General features: G+C 40.2%; 1 protein-coding gene across 2 annotated transcripts in view; it reads right to left on the bottom strand.

The window, feature by feature from the left end:
* Window positions 1–18882, bottom strand: part of NCAM2 (neural cell adhesion molecule 2) — a 328135-nt gene that overhangs the window by 85285 nt on the left and 223968 nt on the right. The gene's annotated exons all lie outside the window — the stretch shown is intronic.

The following is an 18882-nucleotide window of genomic DNA, read 5'->3' as shown; positions in this document are numbered from 1 at the left end:
CCTTAGAGCTTTATCCAAGTTCAGCAGCCCCCGCTAATCAAATACCGAATGTTCAAGTTCGGATAGACTTGAACCCGGTTCGCTCATCTCTAATCGGGAATAAACATATGGCTGACAGCTCTTGAAGGTATATTGGCTTCTTTGTAGATGGTTGTCTTTCAACTATCAAACTACTTTTCTCTAATGTGCATGGATACCTTTAACCTATCCTAGAGATAGACAGGGTATGCAATAAGATTGCTGTTAGAGATGAGCGAAGCGAATATGACAAATTCCGATTCTCAGAGAATCAAGCGTTTAAATCGCCTCACTGCGATTCAGGAATTTTCCAGATTTGCTTCGTAAATTCACTGAACATGGCAGTCGCATAGTGAACGCACATGTTAGTTTACACTTACACAGTTGCGAACAGTACGCAGTTACAAACATTACACAGTTGCAAATATTACGCAGTTGGTACATTATGAGATAAATGTTCGCATGTTCGAACATTATTGTTATAACCATTCCGATCATTGAGCAAATTGTTTGTATCGGCGAACACGGACAATTAGCGGCATGCTCGTATGAACATACAAACATTTACAAACATGTTCACGCGCCACTATTTTTTATGAAATTTGTTTGTTTGCAATTCGCGAATATTCGCGAACTCGTGCAAATATTTAGGAACTTTGCAAAATGAATTGCTGAGTGATTCGCTCATCTCTAATAGAAGGTAAAAAAAATAGATTTTAATTTATTTTTTTTTTTTTCATTTTTCTTTATTTTCAATTGAAAAAACAGCAGTGACCTGGTCCTTTAGTTGTATCTGTTGTTAAAGTTCAGCCCTATTTTCTTGACTGGAAATGACCTAAAATACTAAACACATCAAATTTACCAGGGTGATTCTGTTTACAGAATAAAAGCAAAGTCCTTTTTCTTTTCTCATATCTATTTAAACTAGAAGTAATGGTTGCTCTTCAGGATATAACAAGCTTACATATATGAATAAACCTAATGAATATGCCATTGACTTACAAGGTTAAACTGTAAATGTTATATTTATGCAAATTCTCAACTGACTCTTAATAATAATAAAATAAAATTCCTACCAGTAAAGCTGCAAAAGTCAAGGAAATCCAAGGTTATGTTCCACTTCTAAATACTGTCATTTAATTGATCCAATTATTGCAAAAAGGTGTTTAGTTTTGTGTTCAATATGTCTGAAATATTGCCTCCATTATCTGAGTCCAAAAAGCTTTATGTTAAGCAATGGCCTGTGTGTGAGCGTGCTGTGTGTAGCGGCAGACGGACTGTAATTAGCCACACTGTCTCTGTACTGCTGAAATTACAAAGTGGTCAGCTAGGACTAAAACCTACAAGACGCGGCTCTTTATTTTTCTTTTTATCAGCAGTTTCCTGAATCATTTCAACACAGATAGGTTTCTAAGTACAGTTAATTATACAAAACTTTCTTCAAAGGGGTTGTCTAAGGGGAAGCAAGCTATTTACATAGATTAGAAATACGATTTATTGAGACTTAAGGTCCTATTTCACTAAGCAATCGTCGGCCTTATTCGGACGATACTGACCATTACGTCCAATAATTGTTTTGTCTTGTAGAGCAGAACGATCACCTGACATGCACAATGTCAGCTGATCGTTGTATTTCGACAGGCTGAAATGGCAACAATCAGCCTGTTAACGATCTGCTGCCGTCATTCCGTGTAACAGGAGCGGTGGCAGCAGACAGCCTCTGTCTTCTACGGGCTGCCCGGACGATCTCACAAGCCCCCTCGCAGCTCTCTCTCCCCCTGGCTCTTATCTGCTCCTCCTTGCTTGCTATTACACGCTCCGGCAGTGTGTGTGTGGGGGGGGGGGGGTGGGGAGGGGGGGGTTGATTATGAGCAAGCGAGCACTGACCTGACAATGCTTGCTTTCAACCTCACCCTGTGTAATAGGGGCTTTACTAAAATATTGTAATTATGAATGTTTTAGCAGCGCTCTCCTCATCTTAGAGCCGATCCCAGGATCTATAGCTTACACTTCCTGCTTGGCCTCATCACAAAACGGCATCTTCTGCCTATTCTCTATGTCAATTTCATGTTAAAAGGGTGCTTCAATGTCTGACTAAAACCATTATTTATAGGGGTATTCCCAATAATTAACAATAAACCCTATGCTGAGCTTTGCAATGTACGGTAGCCCAATAAATTAATTAGGCACTGGCCACCCATGTTTGCTGCTACTTCATTAAGCGACAACTCAGGTACGCATAGAGTGGCAGGAACATAATAAAGAAGTCATACTGACCCATCCCTGTGCCCTGGTAGTTCACCACTCAAGGTCACCCACTGGTGTCTGATAGCTTTGGGCCCTGTAACGTCGGTTGTCATCGATGGTTTTGAACCAGGGTTCAACTTTTGTGGCTTCCGTTGAATGCCTTCAGGCTTTGGGACAGATTGATATTAAGCCAGGAACATTGCACCTTAGGTGATTTGATATGTGTCCAATTTTTTATATGATAATTGCATATTTTTTATTACTTTTAGGTTAAATGTAGAAAATAAGAAACTAGAAAGAACTGGCAGCAAACTCTCCCTTAAGGCTATGTTCACACTACGTATATGTCCGGCCAGACATATACGTGTAAAATTCCGTGTGGGATTTACGCAAGTTGCGGCCGGCTACGTACGGTCCGCGAACTTACGCCCGTAATCTACGTACGCTTCCTGAGTGGCGAACGTAGCGATCTGACAGCAGTCTTTTACTTGGATATCTTCGGCTAGCCCCGACACCCCACAGAACCTGGATCGGCAAATCAAAGTGTAAAAATTAAGAAATCACCACTCCGTACGGGACCGCATGTTACGCTACGGGCGTAAGTTACAGCATTTCTGTCCCAAAACAATGGTCTGGTTCATTTTTTACGGCGCCGCATATGATCCGGGCGTAAGTTCTTACGTAGTGTGAACTGTGCAGCCGTAGATCCTATACTTTCCATTGTACGCAAACTACGTAAATCTCCGGCCGCTTATTCACAGAGCGCACTACGGCCGGAGACTTACGTAGTGTGAACCCAGCCTAAAGATGTAAGTTCAAGTTTAATTTTAGTTTAAGCAAATATATTAACACGCATCTGGAACATCTTCTAAGGCTTAGATTTACATAATATAAAATGAAAGCAGAATGTTACATGTATTTTGAAAGCTTTCATTTGCAAGTTTTTTTAAGCTTATTTTCGGGACACTTGGGGGGTATTTTTTGTGATTAGTGATGAGCGAAGATCCCAATGTTCGGTTTGGATCCCAAACACGAACATTAAAAAGAATCATAGTGATCGGTTTGTGTTTGTATTCGCTGAACATTCCGAACAAATTACGAATGTACAATAGAAGCATAAAGTACACAGTTGTGTACGTTTTGGTTTACCCACATATGTACAGATTATCAGGTGTAAAGCGTTAATTACACAGTTGCGTACATTTGCAAGTAAGAATATGTTCGAAAATGATCGTTATAACCATTCTGATCATCAAATGAATCACTATTTGTGAGGGCATATTTGATGTGTCTTCATATATATTAGCAGCATATTTAGTTTCACTAAATTAAAGAAAATTAGTTTTACAAAAAAAGCACTAGGGGCATAATATGCACTTAAAAGACTAGCCCCTTGGCTCAAAAAGTTATTTTAATGCTTTCTTCCTGATGGCTTACTTCCAAAGAGAAGGCAACACAGCCTTTTATATCTCTCCCTGCTTGGGGAGCACAGGCTGTATTGCTGAGGCTGCAACTGTATTGCATTCAGGTTAATGTAACATTGGCTACATTGTGCAACCAATGGCCCCACATGCGGATATGGTTTCACCCACATGAAGCAATTGCAGTACACTTTGCCTGCTCCCTGCTCCAAATCTGGGAGAAAAGTAAAAGTCTGTATCACCTTATGCCCCAGAAGTGAGCTGCAAGGGAGTGAGCATTAAAAAGAAGTTCTTAAAGAGTCACTGTCGTATTTTTTTTTTTTTTGCAGAAATCAATAGTCCAGGCGATTTTAAGAAACTTTGTAATTGGGTTTATTAGCCAAATCTGCCATTATCTGCATGTGAAAAGCCTTTTCCCAGGTCCCCCCCCTCCTTCCTCTTCTTCATCCACTCCAAAAAATCTGAAAATTGTGACTTGTTGCAGGAGTCGTACCCTGTCTGCTCTAGGGAGAGGGGAGGGGGGAGGAGGAAGGAGGGAGTTAGCCGGCAGCAGAAAGCAGATAACAGAGGATTACAGGCACGGAGCTGGGTGACAGCTGTAATCCGAGCTCAGACAGGTCACTGGTGACTGTCACAGGAGATAACGGGTGAGGGATTAGTAGATTAACTCTTTGTTGTCCTGTTTTGGTCTTTTCTTTAGCTCTTTCCATAGGAGAACAATGAAGACAGGGGGGAGAGCTTCAAACTGCTTTTTCATGATAAAAATGCATTTTTCGGATAATAAACCCAATTACAAAGTTTCTTAAAATCGCCTGGACTATTGATTTCTGCAAAAAAAAATTTCACGACAGTGACACTTTAACCCTTTGAGGACCAGGCCCAAAATGACCCAGTGGACCGCGCAAATTTTGATCTTAGTGTTTCCGTTTTTCCCTCCTCCCCTTCTAAGAGCTCTAGCACTTTCAGCTTTCTATCTACAGGCCATGTAAGGTCTTGTTTTTTACAGGAATAGTTGTACTTTGTAATGGCGTCATTCATTTTACCATAACATGTACGATGGAATTCCAAATATATTATTTATGAAGATATAAATTGGTGAAATCGCAAAAAAGAATGCAATATGGTAACGTTTGGGGGGTTCCTGTGTCTACGTAATGCACTATATGGTAACAGTGACATGATGCTATTATTCTATAGGTCAGTCCGAACACAACCATATGCAGGTTACACAGATTCTCTAATGTTATATATTTTTTAAAATGAAATCCTTTTTTTTGGCAATTAATTATAAATAAAATAGCCCTATTGTGACGCTTATAACAGTTTTAGTTTTTCACCTATGGGGCTGTATGGGGTGTCATTTTTTCCGCCATGATCTCTAGTTTTTATTAATACCATATTTGTGAAGATCGGACGTTTTGATCACTTTTTAAATTTTTTTTTTATATATAATGTAACATAAAATCGGTAATCTGCGCAATTTTTTCCCTCTTTTCGTCTACGCCGTTTACCGTTCGCAATGACGCTTGTTATATTTTAATAGATCAGACAATTACGCACGCTACGGTATATTATATGTTTATTTGTTTATTTATTTTTATATGTTTTATTTATATAATGGGAAAGGGGGGTGATTTAAACTTTTATTGGGGGAGGGGTTTTGGGGTAGTGTGTTAGTGTTTTTAACTTTTTTTTTTTACACATTTGAAGTCCCTTTAGGGGACTTTTACATAGATTAGTTTGATTTCTACACTGATGAATGCTATGCCATAGGCATAGCATTGATCAGTGTTATCGGTGATCTGCTCATTGAGCCTGCCTGTGCAGGCTCAGTGTAGCAGATCGCCGATCGGACCGCACGGAGGCAGGTGAGAGACCTCCGTCGGCCCGTTTTACCGATCGGGATCCCCGCAGTCACACTGCGGGGGTCCCGATCGGTAAGTGACAGGGGACTCCCCCTGTCACTTACACTTAAACGCCGCGGTCGCGGTCGCGGCATTTAAGGAGTTAATGACACGCGGCAGCGCGATCGCTGCAGCGTGTCATTGCCGGTGAGGTCCCGGCTGCTGATTGCAGCCGGCCCCCACCTGCTATGAAGCGCGCTCCGCTCCGGAGCACGCTTCATAGCGGGAGAAACACCCAGGGCGTACAGTTACGCCCTAGGTCGTCTGGGGACAGACTTCCATGGCGTAACTATATGCCCTGGGTCGTCTAGGGGTTAAGCTGTGACACTACACCTTATATTGTATGTACATGAAGAATAAACACTTATTTTCTTAAATTGTATTAATAAAGTTAACTTATTTCCTACTGAAATTAAAAGAACATTTGTGGCTGTCTTGTAATATTGACCGCCATAAATAATGACTGTGATAACTATTTGTTATCATTATTACGAGGCGGTCACTTTCCCAGCCATGTTTCCAAGTGGGAATATAGGCTAAAGGTGAATTAAAGAGGTAGTCTAACATTTTTTCTTATTGGAAAAGGGAATAATTTAAATTCTGTCCCTTTCCCTTGTTTTGTCTAACATTTTTCTCCTCTGTGCCCCGGGCATCCTCCTCTGTTGCTGCTTTTTTGATTTGTGTTTGTTTACAAGAACTTCAAGGTCACAGGGGTCAGCGGTGACATAACGGCTCTGCAAGCCGTAGGATGTATAAACCCACCATGTATTTGATAGGAGTTGTAGTCCTGGATTACATTTACACTCCAGAAACCATATTACAGGTGGGATTTCAATGAGCCAGGATTCTGTTGCAAGTTTACTTCAGAAAGTAATAGAATAGACTGACATGAGGTGAAATAGCATCTCTCCTCTCTATAATAAAGACAGTAGAAGCACTGCCTTAACACTTTAGATCCTGACAGTACAAAAATAACAATATTGTTCCTTTATTTGAATGGCTACAACCTATTCTGCAATGCTGTACAGAGATTTTAGTCCCTCATATTGGTCCCTGTCCCCAATGAGGCTCGCTATGTTTTGGAGAGTGAGATAAAATCCATGAAAACATTGGGGGACATACGTGTAGGTGTTATCCCAGGACTCCAACACTACAAAGCATAGGTAAGAGATAAAAATAAAAACGCAGGGGTATATATTACCAGCGCTGCCAAAATTATCCAAAGATAGCCGGATGTGGTAAGACAATAGGTTTATTCTTAAAAGCACAACTATGACGCGTTTCGGAGACTATCAGGTCTCCTTTCTCAAAAATAAAGTGCATAACAGTAAAGGTACAGGAATCGTTTTAATCGTTTTAATCGTTTTTTTTTTTTTTTTTTGTCCATCTTTATGGACATAACAATGCAAACAATAGAATAAATATAAATAGCATGAGCTTTATAGGTGTAGTAGTACATATGAATTGGAATAATGTGAATATATATATATATTTCTCTAAGAGTCCATAAAATATATAAATAATATATATCATGTGATATAAAAATATATGACAGTATAAAAAATTGTATAAAAATTTGTATAAAAATATATGTATATAAAAAAACAGTGGAATGATTTAGTAGATGAATAAAATTAATTGTGTACGTTCTCGATGTATTCATTCAATCCTTGTGGGACCAACGTTTTTAGTTTATAAATCCAAAAATTTTCTCTTTTGCGCAAGCTTTGAAATCTTTGACCGCCTGTTGGAATCTGTTCTATAGGGAGAACGGTAAATGAAGAAAATTTACTATGGTTGCAGATACGGGCATGCCTAGAGACACTGTGCAATTCGAAACCTTTTTCTACGTTGCAACGGTGATTGTTGATTCTGCAACGTAACGGCTGTGTGGTGCGGCCTATGTACTGGATGCCGCATGAACACTGTAGAAGGTAGATAATGAAGGAAGAGCTACAGTTGAGATAGGATTTAATTTGGAACTCTTCACCCGTTATCGTTGATTTGAAAGAGCGAGTTTTGTTGAGAATATTGATACAACATTTACATCTGTTTTTACCACATTTGAAGCTTCCGAGGATTTTTGGTAGGGGGGTGATATAGCTGGAATGGGTGACCGGTTTTAGTTTACTGGGGGCTAAAATGTTCTTTAGAGCACGAGCCCTTCTGAAGGTTATCTGTGGTTTCTTGGGGATGATATCTTTGAGAAACGGGTCATGGCCAAGGATGTCCCAATGCTTGTTTAGGATGGATCTGATGGTCTTGTGGTCTGCTGTATACGTAGTGATGAAATTACAAGCGAAGTCAGGGTTCTCCTTCAACTTTTCATGATGGGTCTTGGGAAGTAGGTATTGCTCCTGACTGGATGATCCAGCTTTTTTGTATGAATTTTTTATAAGAGAAGCGGGGTAGCCTTTGGAAGTGAATCTTTTAGCTATTACACTGCTTTGGGATTTAAAGTCACTATTCTTTGTGCAGTTCCTACGGATCCGGCGGAATTGGCCGTAAGGAATGTTGGTCAACCATTTTTTATAGTGGGCACTGTCAAAGTGAAGGTAGCTGTTGCTGTCTACAGATTTAAAGTATGTTTTGGTCATAATTTTACCTTCTTCATGAAAAACTAGGATATCTAGAAATTCAGCATTGTTCTTATAGATGTTGTAAGTAAACTCGAGCCCCCAGTGGTTCATATTGAGGTCTGTGATGAAATTTTTGAGCTGCTCCTCTGTATCATCCCATATGATGAAGATGTCATCGATATACCGACAGTAAAGGGTGCAGTGTGAAAAGAGTGGGTGTCTATAGATCACCTCATCTTCAAAGTTACCAACGAAGAGATTAGCAAAGCTCGGTGCGAAAGTACTGCCCATCGCGGTACCCCGTTCTTGACGGTAAATTTTCCCATCAAAATGGAAGATGTTGTGTTTTAATATGAACGTTATGGCATCAAGGATGAATGTGGCCTGTTCGGGAGGCATAGTGTTGTCCTGAGTGATGAAGGTGGATACTGCTTTCGTTCCTAGATCATGATCAATGACTGTATATAAGGATGAGATGTCCATGGTAAGGAATAAACAGTTTTCATTCCAACTGGCCTTAGTGATACGGTCAATAAAATGGGTGGAATCTCGTGTGTAAGATGGTAAATTGGTGACATGTTTTTGTAAAAAGGAGTCCACATATTTGGATAATTTGGATGTTAGGGAGTTAATACCTGATATAATTGGTCTACCTGGTGGATGAAGAGGGTCCTTATGAACTTTTGGGAGATAGTAAAAAAGAGATAGAGTAGGTTCAGAGATGGAGAGATAATCTGCTTCTCGTTTAAGTAAAACTCCCTCTTGCAGTCCCTTCTGAATGAACGCATTGTATTTGGTAGTGTAAGAGGTGAGGGGGTTAGATGTTAGGGGGCTGTAAAATTCTGTGTCCGACAGTAGACGTAGGGATTCCTGAATATAGTCTTCTCTGTTTAACAGAACTATTCCCCCTCCTTTATCTGCATTTTTAATAATGATGGAGGTATCCTGTGCTAGGTTTTTAATAGCTAATCTCTCTGTTTTGGCGAGGTTGTTAGCGTATCTGGTAGGTCTAGAAGAGAGGACTTCGAAGTCATTTAGAACCATGGTAGAAAATGTTTCAAGGAAATTACCCCTACTGTGGGTGGGGTAAAAGATGGATTTTGGTTTAAGACCACTATCTAGTGGGGGAGGGTGGAGTGAAGATTCTATGGTTTTGTCTGGAATGGGAGGACCATTCAGATTTTTTAAATTAAAATGTCTTTTTAGGGTCAACTTTCTGATATAGGCATTCAGATCTAAAAACAGTTGAAAGTCATTGCTCCTTGTGGTGGGACAGAAATTGAGTCCTTTTTCTAAGACATTGATTTCAGTTGGATTGAGGGTGTATCTGGATAAGTTGAAGATTTTGATATTGTCAGTGGAGGAGGGATGATGGAAGTCTATAGTGGTTGGCTTCTTTTGTTTTTTCTTTCTAGCCTTCTTGTGGTTGGAGATACCTCCTCTGGATCCTCTCTTTCTTTTCTTTTTCCACCTATTGTTGGGGCAATGTGTACTACCTCCTGAATTTGTTGCAGAGGTGCAACTGGTAGTGGAGCTAACGGAGGTGTGTGGTTGACTTGAGTGGGAAGGCCTAAAAAAGACGTATGATCAGGAGATGTGGTAGTGTTAATGTCCGGATCAGTAGATTCGGGAGCAAGAGTGATGATAGTGGAAACTAATGGAGTAAAAAATTCCGATCTGGGAGATGTATTGGTGGGTGTTTGTGTGTCTGGATGTAGTGTAATGAGAGAGTCATCGAAGATGGGGTCTTCTTCGAAGCGTCCGGATGGTAATGGTGGTGGTAAGAGGGTGCCTCCTGGTAAAGCTTCCAGTAGTTCAGTGGGAATGGTGGAAACCGAGACTACTGGAGCGGAGAGGGGAACTGAAGGTTGGGGGGGTGTGATGTGTGAAACAGTGGAAGAATGAACCTGTGTGGGTGGATTGGGAGTGGTGACCGTAAAATTAACAGATGAGGATTTGTTGGATATGGACCATTTGGTACGGGGCTGGGGAACAGGTGGTCTGGGATGGAATGAGCGAGGAGTGTGGGTTCTGTTGGTGTGACGAGGTATGGAGCCCACAGGGGGGTTATTGGGTGTCCTGGAGGGGGGAGGAAAGTGTCTAGGTGGGTCGCCATTGGAGGGCCTGGAATGTGTTGCAGGTCTGCGTCGAGCAATTTTGGTGGATTTGAGCCAGAATTTTACATTGTTAGATGTATAATCTGTACGGTCCCTAGAGAGTTTAGATAATTTTTTATGGGATATTTCTTTTTCAAAGGTTTTGATTCTATTGTGGATATAGGTGTTATATTTGGAATACTCAGGTAGAAGTGTATACTTGGAGAGATTTGTGATACAGTGGTCAATTTTATCAGCAACTGTGCATAGTAGATTGTTCCTTTTGTTTATGAGAATGTTCATCAAAATAGTGGAACATTTGGCTAGAGCCAAGTCCCATTCATTGCATAGTGACGTGTCATCGGGGAAAGTAGGAGACACCCTTAGTCTTAGACCCCTAGGTATGATATTTTCAGAAATATATGCATTCAAAAAAGTACTGTCCAATTGGTGTAAAATTTCTGCTTTACTTAGCTTTTCGAGTTCATAGAAGGAGTCCTTCATTATCCTGAGTTGGTGTTCTAGGTCCGATGCTGAGATGGCGTTGGTCGATGGCGAATTTTGAAGTGTTGGGGAGTCTTTTTTGGAAATCAAATTCTGGAATAGTCGATTTCTTTGTCCCAAACGTTCTTCTTTTAGATCCATATTTGAAGTAGCACATGTCGCCAGAGAGCCGGTGGGTTAAGTGGGAAACCCAGCTGGATGCTCCAATGATCCAGAAATATATGGAATAAAAGAAAAGGAAAAAAGGCCCGGCGCCTCGTGTAATACTGACAAATATATAGGATGATAGAGAGATAGAAGGTTGCTCACCTTGTTGCCCCTTGGGCTTTGTGCGTATCACCCCTCACTGTCCGTGGGGGTACTGGGGGTCCTGTGAAAGGTCCGAGGTATGTGGTGGCTAGGATAATGGCTGCTGAAGCTGATGATACCCAAAAACGGGTTACTCCCAAGTAGAGGGGCCCGTGAGGACAAGTATAGGTAAGAGATAAAAATAAAAACGCAGGGGTATATATTACCAGCGCTGCCAAAATTATCCAAAGATAGCCGGATGTGGTAAGACAATAGGTTTATTCTTAAAAGCACAACTATGACGCGTTTCGGAGACTATCAGGTCTCCTTTCTCAAAAATAAAGTGCATAACAGTAAAGGTACAGGAATCGTTTTAAATGCACGAAAAAGGGCGCCAATCCCGCCCCTAATTAGCATTTTTTTTTTTTTTTTTTTTGTCCATCTTTATGGACATAACAATGCAAACAATAGAATAAATATAAATAGCATGAGCTTTATAGGTGTAGTAGTACATATGAATTGGAATAATGTGAATATATATATATTTCTCTAAGAGTCCATAAAATATATAAATAATATATATCATGTGATATAAAAATATATGACAGTATAAAAAATTGTATAAAAATTAGTATAAAAATATATGTATATAAAAAAACAGTGGAATGATTTAGTAGATGAATAAAATTAATTGTGTACGTTCTCGATGTATTCATTCAATCCTTGTGGGACCAACGTTTTTAGTTTATAAATCCAAAAATTTTCTCTTTTGCGCAAGCTTTGAAATCTTTGACCGCCTGTTGGAATCTGTTCTATAGGGAGAACGGTAAATGAAGAAAATTTACTATGGTTGCAGATACGGGCATGCCTAGAGACACTGTGCAATTCGAAACCTTTTTCTACGTTGCAACGGTGATTGTTGATTCTGCAACGTAACGGCTGTGTGGTGCGGCCTATGTACTGGATGCCGCATGAACACTGTAGAAGGTAGATAATGAAGGAAGAGCTACAGTTGAGATAGGATTTAATTTGGAACTCTTCACCCGTTATCGTTGATTTGAAAGAGCGAGTTTTGTTGAGAATATTGATACAACATTTACATCTGTTTTTACCACATTTGAAGCTTCCGAGGATTTTTGGTAGGGGGGTGATATAGCTGGAATGGGTGACCGGTTTTAGTTTACTGGGGGCTAAAATGTTCTTTAGAGCACGAGCCCTTCTGAAGGTTATCTGTGGTTTCTTGGGGAGATTAGCTATTAAAAACCTAGCACAGGATACCTCCATCATTATTAAAAATGCAGATAAAGGAGGGGGAATAGTTCTGTTAAACAGAGAAGACTATATTCAGGAATCCCTACGTCTACTGTCGGACACAGAATTTTACAGCCCCCTAACATCTAACCCCCTCACCTCTTACACTACCAAATACAATGCGTTCATTCAGAAGGGACTGCAAGAGGGAGTTTTACTTAAACGAGAAGCAGATTATCTCTCCATCTCTGAACCTACTCTATCTCTTTTTTACTATCTCCCAAAAGTTCATAAGGACCCTCTTCATCCACCAGGTAGACCAATTATATCAGGTATTAACTCCCTAACATCCAAATTATCCAAATATGTGGACTCCTTTTTACAAAAACATGTCACCAATTTACCATCTTACACACGAGATTCCACCCATTTTATTGACCGTATCACTAAGGCCAGTTGGAATGAAAACTGTTTATTCCTTACCATGGACATCTCATCCTTATATACAGTCATTGATCATGATCTAGGAACGAAAGCAGTATCCACCTTCATCACTCAGGACAACACTATGCCTCCCGAACAGGCCACATTCATCCTTGATGCCATAACGTTCATATTAAAACACAACATCTTCCATTTTGATGGGAAAATTTACCGTCAAGAACGGGGTACCGCGATGGGCAGTACTTTCGCACCGAGCTTTGCTAATCTCTTCGTTGGTAACTTTGAAGATGAGGTGATCTATAGACACCCACTCTTTTCACACTGCACCCTTTACTGTCGGTATATCGATGACATCTTCATCATATGGGATGATACAGAGGAGCAGCTCAAAAATTTCATCACAGACCTCAATATGAACCACTGGGGGCTCGAGTTTACTTACAACATCTATAAGAACAATGCTGAATTTCTAGATATCCTAGTTTTTCATGAAGAAGGTAAAATTATGACCAAAACATACTTTAAATCTGTAGACAGCAACAGCTACCTTCACTTTGACAGTGCCCACTATAAAAAATGGTTGACCAACATTCCTTACGGCCAATTCCGCCGGATCCGTAGGAACTGCACAAAGAATAGTGACTTTAAATCCCAAAGCAGTGTAATAGCTAAAAGATTCACTTCCAAAGGCTACCCCGCTTCTCTTATAAAAAATTCATACAAAAAAGCTGGATCATCCAGTCAGGAGCAATACCTACTTCCCAAGACCCATCATGAAAAGTTGAAGGAGAACCCTGACTTCGCTTGTAATTTCATCACTACGTATACAGCAGACCACAAGACCATCAGATCCATCCTAAACAAGCATTGGGACATCCTTGGCCATGACCCGTTTCTCAAAGATATCATCCCCAAGAAACCACAGATAACCTTCAGAAGGGCTCGTGCTCTAAAGAACATTTTAGCCCCCAGTAAACTAAAACCGGTCACCCATTCCAGCTATATCACCCCCCTACCAAAAATCCTCGGAAGCTTCAAATGTGGTAAAAACAGATGTAAATGTTGTATCAATATTCTCAACAAAACTCGCTCTTTCAAATCAACGATAACGGGTGAAGAGTTCCAAATTAAATCCTATCTCAACTGTAGCTCTTCCTTCATTATCTACCTTCTACAGTGTTCATGCGGCATCCAGTACATAGGCCGCACCACACAGCCGTTACGTTGCAGAATCAACAATCACCGTTGCAACGTAGAAAAAGGTTTCGAATTGCACAGTGTCTCTAGGCATGCCCGTATCTGCAACCATAGTAAATTTTCTTCATTTACCGTTCTCCCTATAGAACAGATTCCAACAGGCGGTCAAAGATTTCAAAGCTTGCGCAAAAGAGAAAATTTTTGGATTTATAAACTAAAAACGTTGGTCCCACAAGGATTGAATGAATACATCGAGAACGTACACAATTAATTTTATTCATCTACTAAATCATTCCACTGTTTTTTTATATACATATATTTTTATACTAATTTTTATACAATTTTTTATACTGTCATATATTTTTATATCACATGATATATATTATTTATATATTTTATGGACTCTTAGAGAAATATATATATATTCACATTATTCCAATTCATATGTACTACTACACCTATAAAGCTCATGCTATTTATATTTATTCTATTGTTTGCATTGTTATGTCCATAAAGATGGACAAAAAAAAAAAATATATGCTAATTAGGGGCGGGATTGGCGCCCTTTTTCGTGCATTTAAAACGATTCCTGTACCTTTACTGTTATGCACTTTATTTTTGAGAAAGGAGACCTGATAGTCTCCGAAACGCGTCATAGTTGTGCTTTTAAGAATAAACCTATTGTCTTACCACATCCGGCTATCTTTGGATAATTTTGGCAGCGCTGGTAATATATACCCCTGCGTTTTTATTTTTATCTCTTACCTATACTTGTCCTCACGGGCCCCTCTACTTGGGAGTAACCCGTTTTTGGGTATCATCAGCTTCAGCAGCCATTATCCTAGCCACCACATACCTCGGACCTTTCACAGGACCCCCAGTACCCCCACGGACAGTGAGGGGTGATACGCACAAAGCCCAAGGGGCAACAAGGTGAGCAACCTTCTATCTCTCTATCATCCTATATATTTGTCAGTATTACACGAGGCGCCGGGCCTTTTTTCCTTTTCTTTTATTCCATATATTTCTGGATCATTGGAGCATCCAGCTGGGTTTCCCACTTAACCCACCGGCTCTCTGGCGACACGTGCTACTTCAAATATGGATCTAAAAGAAGAACCTTTGGGACAAAGAAATCGACTATTCCAGAATTTGATTTCCAAAAAAGACTCCCCAACACTTCAAAATTCGCCATCGACCAACGCCATCTCAGCATCGGACCTAGAACACCAACTCAGGATAATGAAGGACTCCTTCTATGAACTCGAAAAGCTAAGTAAAGCAGAAATTTTACACCAATTGGACAGTACTTTTTTGAATGCATATATTTCTGAAAATATCATACCTAGGGGTCTAAGACTAAGGGTGTCTCCTACTTTCCCCGATGACACGTCACTATGCAATGAATGGGACTTGGCTCTAGCCAAATGTTCCACTATTTTGATGAACATTCTCATAAACAAAAGGAACAATCTACTATGCACAGTTGCTGATAAAATTGACCACTGTATCACAAATCTCTCCAAGTATACACTTCTACCTGAGTATTCCAAATATAACACCTATATCCACAATAGAATCAAAACCTTTGAAAAAGAAATATCCCATAAAAAATTATCTAAACTCTCTAGGGACCGTACAGATTATACATCTAACAATGTAAAATTCTGGCTCAAATCCACCAAAATTGCTCGACGCAGACCTGCAACACATTCCAGGCCCTCCAATGGCGACCCACCTAGACACTTTCCTCCCCCCTCCAGGACACCCAATAACCCCCCTGTGGGCTCCATACCTCGTCACACCAACAGAACCCACACTCCTCGCTCATTCCATCCCAGACCACCTGTTCCCCAGCCCCGTACCAAATGGTCCATATCCAACAAATCCTCATCTGTTAATTTTACGGTCACCACTCCCAATCCACCCACACAGGTTCATTCTTCCACTGTTTCACACATCACACCCCCCCCCAACCTTCAGTTCCCCTCTCCGCTCCAGTAGTCTCGGTTTCCACCATTCCCACTGAACTACTGGAAGCTTTACCAGGAGGCACCCTCTTACCACCACCATTACCATCCGGACGCTTCGAAGAAGACCCCATCTTCGATGACTCTCTCATTACACTACATCCAGACACACAAACACCCACCAATACATCTCCCAGATCGGAATTTTTTACTCCATTAGTTTCCACTATCATCACTCTTGCTCCCGAATCTACTGATCCGGACATTAACACTACCACATCTCCTGATCATACGTCTTTTTTAGGCCTTCCCACTCAAGTCAACCTCACACCTCCGTTAGCTCCACTACCAGTTGCACCTCTGCAACAAATTCAGGAGGTAGTACACATTGCCCCAACAATAGGTGGAAAAAGAAAAGAAAGAGAGGATCCAGAGGAGGTATCTCCAACCACAAGAAGGCTAGAAAGAAAAAACAAAAGAAGCCAACCACTATAGACTTCCATCATCCCTCCTCCACTGACAATATCAAAATCTTCAACTTATCCAGATACACCCTCAATCCAACTGAAATCAATGTCTTAGAAAAAGGACTCAATTTCTGTCCAACCACAAGGAGCAATGACTTTCAACTGTTTTTAGATCTGAATGCCTATATCAGAAAGTTGACCCTAAAAAGACATTTTAATTTAAAAAATCTGAATGGTCCTCCCATTCCAGACAAAACCATAGAATCTTCACTCCACCCTCCCCCACTAGATAGTGGTCTTAAACCAAAATCCATCTTTTACCCCACCCACAGTAGGGGTAATTTCCTTGAAACATTTTCTACCATGGTTCTAAATGACTTCGAAGTCCTCTCTTCTAGACCTACCAGATACGCTAACAACCTCGCCAAAACAGAGAGATTAGCTATTAAAAACCTAGCACAGGATACCTCCATCATTATTAAAAATGCAGATAAAGGAGGGGGAATAGTTCTGTTAAACAGAGAAGACTATATTCAGGAATCCCTACGTCTACTGTCGGACACAGAATTTTACAGCCCCCTAACATCTAACCCCCTCACCTCTTACACTACCAAATACAATGCGTTCATTCAGAAGGGACTGCAAGAGGGAGTTTTACTTAAACGAGAAGCAGATTATCTCTCCATCTCTGAACCTACTCTATCTCTTTTTTACTATCTCCCAAAAGTTCATAAGGACCCTCTTCATCCACCAGGTAGACCAATTATATCAGGTATTAACTCCCTAACATCCAAATTATCCAAATATGTGGACTCCTTTTTACAAAAACATGTCACCAATTTACCATCTTACACACGAGATTCCACCCATTTTATTGACCGTATCACTAAGGCCAGTTGGAATGAAAACTGTTTATTCCTTACCATGGACATCTCATCCTTATATACAGTCATTGATCATGATCTAGGAACGAAAGCAGTATCCACCTTCATCACTCAGGACAACACTATGCCTCCCGAACAGGCCACATTCATCCTTGATGCCATAACGTTCATATTAAAACACAACATCTTCCATTTTGATGGGAAAATTTACCGTCAAGAACGGGGTACCGCGATGGGCAGTACTTTCGCACCGAGCTTTGCTAATCTCTTCGTTGGTAACTTTGAAGATGAGGTGATCTATAGACACCCACTCTTTTCACACTGCACCCTTTACTGTCGGTATATCGATGACATCTTCATCATATGGGATGATACAGAGGAGCAGCTCAAAAATTTCATCACAGACCTCAATATGAACCACTGGGGGCTCGAGTTTACTTACAACATCTATAAGAACAATGCTGAATTTCTAGATATCCTAGTTTTTCATGAAGAAGGTAAAATTATGACCAAAACATACTTTAAATCTGTAGACAGCAACAGCTACCTTCACTTTGACAGTGCCCACTATAAAAAATGGTTGACCAACATTCCTTACGGCCAATTCCGCCGGATCCGTAGGAACTGCACAAAGAATAGTGACTTTAAATCCCAAAGCAGTGTAATAGCTAAAAGATTCACTTCCAAAGGCTACCCCGCTTCTCTTATAAAAAATTCATACAAAAAAGCTGGATCATCCAGTCAGGAGCAATACCTACTTCCCAAGACCCATCATGAAAAGTTGAAGGAGAACCCTGACTTCGCTTGTAATTTCATCACTACGTATACAGCAGACCACAAGACCATCAGATCCATCCTAAACAAGCATTGGGACATCCTTGGCCATGACCCGTTTCTCAAAGATATCATCCCCAAGAAACCACAGATAACCTTCAGAAGGGCTCGTGCTCTAAAGAACATTTTAGCCCCCAGTAAACTAAAACCGGTCACCCATTCCAGCTATATCACCCCCCTACCAAAAATCCTCGGAAGCTTCAAATGTGGTAAAAACAGATGTAAATGTTGTATCAATATTCTCAACAAAACTCGCTCTTTCAAATCAACGATAACGGGTGAAGAGTTCCAAATTAAATCCTATCTCAACTGTAGCTCTTCCTTCATTATCTACCTTCTACAGTGTTCATGCGGCATCCAGTACATAGGCCGCACCACACAGCCGTTACGTTGCAGAATCAACAATCACCGTTGCAACGTAGAAAAAGGTTTCGAATTGCACAGTGTCTCTAGGCATGCCCGTATCTGCAACCATAGTAAATTTTCTTCATTTACCGTTCTCCCTATAGAACAGATTCCAACAGGCGGTCAAAGATTTCAAAGCTTGCGCAAAAGAGAAAATTTTTGGATTTATAAACTAAAAACGTTGGTCCCACAAGGATTGAATGAATACATCGAGAACGTACACAATTAATTTTATTCATCTACTAAATCATTCCACTGTTTTTTTATATACATATATTTTTATACTAATTTTTATACAATTTTTTATACTGTCATATATTTTTATATCACATGATATATATTATTTATATATTTTATGGACTCTTAGAGAAAT

The sequence above is a fragment of the Dendropsophus ebraccatus genome, chromosome 11, assembly GCF_027789765.1.
Source record: "Dendropsophus ebraccatus isolate aDenEbr1 chromosome 11, aDenEbr1.pat, whole genome shotgun sequence".
In the NCBI taxonomy this organism is placed as follows: Eukaryota; Metazoa; Chordata; class Amphibia; order Anura; family Hylidae; genus Dendropsophus; species Dendropsophus ebraccatus.
This window is presented reverse-complemented; position numbering and strand designations above follow the sequence as displayed.